Source organism: Oryx dammah, unplaced genomic scaffold (assembly GCF_014754425.2).
Source record: "Oryx dammah isolate SB20612 unplaced genomic scaffold, SCBI_Odam_1.1 HiC_scaffold_23, whole genome shotgun sequence".
Taxonomy (NCBI): Eukaryota; Metazoa; Chordata; class Mammalia; order Artiodactyla; family Bovidae; genus Oryx; species Oryx dammah.
The window spans coordinates 43836202-43843097 of NW_024070207.1; positions in this window are offsets into that span (position 1 = coordinate 43836202).

A 6896-nucleotide genomic window follows, 5' to 3' on the forward strand; every position below is an offset into this window, starting at 1 on the left:
ATCACTTCATGGCAAATAGTAGAGGAATCAATGGAAACAGTGACAGATTTTATTTTCTTGCACTCCAAAATCACTGCAAAAGCTGACTGCAGTCATGAAATTCAAAACTCTTGCTCCTTGGAAGAAAAGCTCTGACAAACCTAGACAGCATATTAAAAAGCAGAGACATTGCTGAGAAAGGTCTGTCTGGTCAAAGCTAAGGTTTTTCATGGCCACACCACACAGTTTGTGGGATCTTAATTCCCCAATCACGGAGCAAATCCTGTCCCACAGTAGTGAAAGAAATGAGGGTTAACCAGTGGATTCTGGACCACAAGGGAATTCCCTATTTTTTTATTTTATAGCTTTGGATCCTGGATGTATATAGGTCAGCATGAGGTCATTTTGTTTACAAAGGTAGATGAACAAATATTTGTTCTAGATTTGTGAAAGATGCCATTGGTACTTTGATAGCGATTGCATTGAATCTGTAGATTGCCCCAGGAAGTGTGGTCGTTTTAATGATAGTAATTCTTTAACTCCATGAGCACAGTATATCATTCCATCTGTTTGTGTCATCGTCAATTTCTTCAATCAATGTCCTATAGCTTTCCAAGTTCACTTTAGTTCAGTTCAATAGCCCAGTCGTGTCCCATTCTATATGACCCCATGGACTGCGGCATACCAGGCTCCCCTGTCTGTCACCTACTTCTGGAGCTTGCTCAAACTCATGTCCATCAGTCGGTGATGCCATGCAGCATCTCATGCTCTGTCGTCCCCTTCTCCTCCTGCCTTCAATCTTTCCCAGCATCAGGGTCTTTTTCCGACGAGTCAGTTCTTTGCATCAGGTAGCCAAACTACTGGAGCTTCAGCTTCAGTATCAGCCCTTCTAATGAATATTCAGGGTTGATTTCCTTTAGGATTGACTGGTGTGATCTCCTTGCAGTCCAAGGGACTCTCAAGAGTCTTCTCCAACACCACAGATCAAAAGCATCAATTCTTCAGCACTCAGCTTTCTTTATGGTCCAACTCTCACATTAATATATGATTACTGGAGAAACCTTAGCTTTGACCAGACAGACCTTTCTCAGCAATGTCTCTGCTTTTTAATATGCTGTCTAGGTTGGTCAGAGCTTTTCTTCCAAGGAGCGAGAGTTTTGAATTTCATGACTGCAGTCAGCTTTTGCAGTGATTTTGGAGCGCAAGAAAATAAAATCTGTTACTGTTTCCATTGTTTCCCCCTCTATTTGCCATGAAGTGATGGGACCGGAAAAGACCCTGATGCTGGCAAAGATTGAAGGCAGGAGAAGGGAATGACTGAGGATGAGATGGTTGAATGGCATCACTGACTCAACTGACATGAGGTGAGAAAGCTCTGGGAGTTGGTGATGGACAGGGAAGATGGTGCACTGCAGTCCATGGGGTTGTATAAAGTTGGACACAACTGAGTGACGGAAATAAACTGAACTGAACTGATGGGAGCAGATGCTATGATCTTCGCTTTTTTAATGTTTAGTTTTAAGCCAGCTTTTTCATTCTCCTCTTTCACTTTCATCAAGAGGCTCTTAGTTACTCTTCACTTTCTGCCATAAGGGTGGTGTCATCTGCATATCTGAGGTAACTGATATTTCTGCCGGCAATCTTGATTCAGGCTTGTGCTTCATCCAGCCCGGCATTTCACATGATGTACTCTGCATAGAAGTTAAATAAGCAGGATGACAATATACAGCCTTGACATACTCCTTTCCCAATTTGGAACCAGCTCATTGTTCCAGGTCTGGTTCTAACTGTTGCGTCTTGACCTGCATACAGATTTCTCAGGAGGCAAGTATGGTGGTCTGGTATTCCCATGTCTTGAAGAATTTTCCACAGTTTATTGTGATCCACACATCAAAGGCTTTAGTGTGTGGTCAGTGAAGCAGAAGTAGATGTTTTCCTGGAATTCTCTTGCTTTTTCTATGATCCAACAGACATTGGCAGTTTGAGCTCTGCTTCCTCTGCTTTTTCTAAATCTATCTTGAACATTTGGAAGTTTTTAGTTCATGTACTGTTGAAGCCTAACTTGTAGAACTTTTGTTATGGGAAGCACACTAACAGAAACCACCCACTCTGGCCAGGCACCATAGTAATCATTTGCATGAGTTGTTTTATAACAGGAGGTCCTGATAAGGAAGGTGGAAGTGATAAGCCACCTCCAATGGGAAGAGTTCAGGAAAGGTCAAAAGGTGACACCACGTGTCTGACCACCTCCCAGAAACCTCCTTGCTGGAATCCATCTTGGCTGAACTAGGGGTGCACAACCAGGAAGGACTCTGGGTCAGAATGATTGGCTAAAGACAACCCAGAAGCTAATCCTGTCACCAGAAAACCCTAAACTGTGAGCCACGTGGCAGGGCAATTTTCCTGGGTTCCCTTACCCTACTGCTCTCTGCCCAGGCGCCCTTTCCCAATAAAATTTCTTGCTTTGTTAGCACATGTGTCTCCTCAGACAATTTCAGAGTGTTAGACAAGAGACCACATTCAGGCCCTGGAAGGGGTCCTCCTTCCTGCAACAATGGCGACTCTGGTAGGGACTCTTCTTCACTGCGACTGACATTCTGACCACTTGGGGTACTCAGGGACCAGCTTGCCCATTGATGGACCAGACCCAGTGGCCACAACTGGGACCCTTTTGTCCGTGGTCTCCTCCTGATGCAGACAAGTGACCAGAGTGCCCTGACCAGGTAAAAAATAAGTGACTTTATTGACCCCACTCCTCTTCCTCTCTCTTTCCTTTCCTTAAACCTTCCTAACCTATCGGACCCTGTTTTCTAGTCCCTGATCCTAGACACAGGAATCTGGTCGAAGGGCCTCAACCTGAGCTGAGGATTGGAAACTGATCACCTGCTTTTAGCAGATAACTCAAATTCTGGTTCTGTTTTGGTCTGGTTTCTGGTCGGGCTGAGCTCCAGTCCTCCCTTCTCTGGAGGCCCAGGATAAAGACCCGTAATGTCTGTGTGTCTGTAGGTGGCAAGAGACGTCTGTAGGTCCACTCCTTTTGCCCTCCTCTCTCGCCTCCTCACCCCTCTACTTTCAACCTGGCTTCCTTTCCTCCCTTTGAAATCTTTGAAGATCTGAGATATTTTCATTTATTCTGTTAGTACTTGGATCTGACGTTCTGTGGTTATAGGAGGTTTTCTGAGAGACAGTAATCTTGTATTTAAGGGACTAGCTTATGAGGACTGTCAGGTCTATGTGTGTGTTTTATATTCCTTGTTCTGTGTTGTGATTTATGATGGCCATTTTGCTTTGTGTGGCTACAATTTGGTTTAGACCTGCAACCATTTTGTTAGAACTTGACTTTCTTTCCCTGTGCCTTGAGACCAGGACTCTCAGCAACACTTATCTAGACCATCTCTAACTCCTGAGACTGAGGGAAAATGGGAAGAAGCCTTTAAAAATTTTAATTATTCCAACTTTTAATTATAAACTAGTGAATCTTATATTGTAATATCTAATTCATGACTAGGGTTAGAAAATGAAGCTAGAGCTTGCCTTGTGTCTGTCTGAATATGTGTGTGTCTCGGTATGTCTTTGTCTCTGGATAATATTTTTGAGATTAATTTGTAAATGAGCTCTATTTAATTGGCTTAAAGAGAGTGAAGTGAGATTTGCTCAGTTGTGTCCTACTCTTTTTCACCCCATGGACTATACAGTCCATGGATTCTCCAGGCCTTCTTCATACCTTTTTCTGTATGGGTGGGTAGGAGTGGATAGTCATTCCCTTCTCCAGGGAAAAGAAAAGTAAGCACTTACAAATGAAATAATTCTAAATTAAACAATGAATTCCAGGTTCATGTGAACTGGGAAATGTTCAATATTAAATTAATACCTGGTAACATAGACATGTCTTTAGAACCATCAATAAGTATAATTGTATACTTATTGTACACAGAATATATATATTCTGTATACAGAAGTATAAAAGTACTTCTGTTGTACCTAGCCTTAGTTCAGTTCAGTCACTCAGTCATGTCTGACATTTTGCAACCCCATGAATCGCAGCACGGCAGACCTCCCTGTCCATTACCAACTCCTGGAGTTCACTCAAACTCATGTCCATCGAGTCAGTGATGCCATCCAGCCATCTCATCCTCTGTCGTCCCCTTCTCCTCCTGCCCCCAATCCCTCCCAGCATCAGGGTATTTTCCAATGAATCAACTCTTCGCATCAGGTGGCAGAAGTATTGGAGTTTCAGCCTCAGTATCAGTCCTTCCAATGAACACCCAGGACTGGTCTCCTTTAGGATGGACTGGTTGGATCTCCTTGCAGTCCAAGGGGCTCTCAAGAGTCTTCTCCAACACCACAGTTCAAAAGCATCAATTCTTCGGTGCTCAGCTTTCTTCACAGTCCAACTCTCACATCCATACATGACCACAGGAAAAACCATAGCCTTGACTAAACGGAACTTTCTTGACAAAGTAATGTTTCTGCTTTTTAATATGCTGTCTAGGTTGACCATAACTTTCCTTCCAAGGAGTAAGCATCTTTTAATTTCACGGCTGCAGTCACCATATGCAGTGATTTTGGAGCCCAAAAAAATAGTCTGACACTGTTTCCATTGTTTCCCCATCTATTTCCCATGAAGTGGTAGAACCAGATGCCATGATCTTCGTTTTCTGAATGTTGAGCTTTAAGCCAACTTTCCCACTCTCCTCTTTCACTTTCATCAAGAGGATTTTTAGTTCCTCTTCACTTCTGGCATGAGGGTGTTGTCATCTGCATATCTGAGGTTCTTGATATTTCTCCTGGCAATCTTGATTCCAGCTTGTGCTTCTTCCAGCCCAGCATTTCTCATGATATACTCTGCATATAAGTTAAATAAGCAGGGTGACAATATACAGACTTGACGTACTCCTTTTCCTATTTGGAACCAGTCTGTTGTTCCATATCCAGTTCTAACTGTTGCATCCTGACCTGCATACAGGTTTCTCAAGAGGCAGGTCAGGTGGTCTGGTATTCCCATCTCTTTCAGAATTTTCCACAGTTTATTGTGATCCACACAGTCAAAGCCTTTGGCATAGTCAAAACTCTGTTGTATAGTTCTTTTGTGTATTCTTGCCACCTCTCTTTAATATCTTCTGCTTCTGTAAGTCCATATAATTTCTGTCCTTTATTGTGCCCATCTTTGCATGAAATGTTCCGTTGGTATCTCTGATTTTCTTGAAGAGATTTCTAATCTTTCCCATTCTAGTTTTCCTCTCTTTCTTTACATTGATTACTCAGAAAGGCTTTCTTATCTCTCCATGCTCTTCTTTGTGACTCTGCATTCAGAGGGATATATCTTTCCTTTCTCCTTAGCCTGATACTTCTCTTCTTTTCTCAGCTATTTCTAAGGCCTCCTCAGACAACCATTTTGCCTTTTATCATTTCTTATCCTTGCAGATGGTTTTGATCACAGCTTCCTGTGCAATGTTACTACCTCCATTCATAGTTCTTCAGGCACTCTGTCTATCAGATCTGATCCCTTGAATTTGTCACTTCCACTGTATAATTGAAAGGGATTTGCTTTAGGTCATACCTGAATGGTCTAGTGGTTTTCCCCACTTTCTTCAATTTAAGTCTGAATTTTGGAATAAGAACTTCATCATCTGAGACACAGTCAGCTCCTGGTCTTGATTCTGCTCACTGTAGAGAGCTTCTCGATATTTGGCTGCAAAGAATATAATCAATCTGATTTTGGTATTGACCATCTGCTGATGTCCATGTGTAGAGTCTTATGTTGTTGGAAGAGAGTGTTTGCTATGATGAGTGCATTCTCTTGGCATAACTCTGTTAGGTTTTACCCTGCTTCATTTTGTACTCTAATGCAAACTTGCCTGTTACTCTAATTTCCCAAGTACAGGTATCGACTAAAAAAAAAGATAAACAGCCTCACCAGGCTGAGTCCTCATTTTGCCCCAAATAAAACTTAATTCACAACTCTCAAGTTGTACATCTTTTTTTAGTCGATAGTTATGATGACCAGAGAAGCAACCCCGAGTGGACTTCCTTTCTTTGACTGGATTCCACGAGGAACCAGAGCTTTGGTACCAGCAGTGGCCCCTTGCACCCATCTGGATCCTCAGGGAGTGCAGATGAATTTGGGTAAGTCTCTCCTTGTTCTTGAATCTCCCCTGTTGGTTGAGATTCTGAGTTTTATTTGGTGATGGAGCAGGTTACCTGCCCCCTCCTAGTAGGAAAGATACTGGGGTGGGGTGGGCCCAGGTGAAACATCTTGGGCATAGTCACTCATGGTCTAGACACTGAGTGGGACTAGGTTAAAAGATACTGAGGAATTCCCACCCAGTCAAAAGATACTGGGTGGGGGGCCGGTTGAAAGATGCCAGGAGAATTGCTCACCCAGTGGAAAGGTACTGGGTAGGGGGGCTCGATTGGAAAAAATCAAGGAATACCCGGGTCTCAGCTGAAAGATGCTGAGGTCACTCCATTGTAGGGGACTGAATGGTCTTGGCTAAGTGGTTAAGTAAGAGGCTGATTTGATACTTTCCCTCAATTTGACTGCCTTTATAGAATTTGTCAGGATAAAAATGAGGAAAATACATGAGAGCTTTGCTCTAAAGAAAAGGGACAAGACTCCTCCTGGCCGTTTTGGTTTTCTTAGGTGACTGTGAAATTTATGGGAGTGGTTCAGGCCTACTCCTCATACCATGTAGTGGACCCATAGGGAAACCCACACATTAATTAAAACACTTGCTCATCCAAGAGAACTGGCCATTCAGCGACCTGAGCAGCCATGGTGGTCTTAGATTGCCAGAGGCAGAATCCAAGACATGTAAGACAATATGAAACGACTCTGGGGTGACTCCTGGAGAAGTTAAGCTCACAAGCAGCACATGGGCCCACTACACAAGTTCACTAGTGAGTTTTATCCCTGA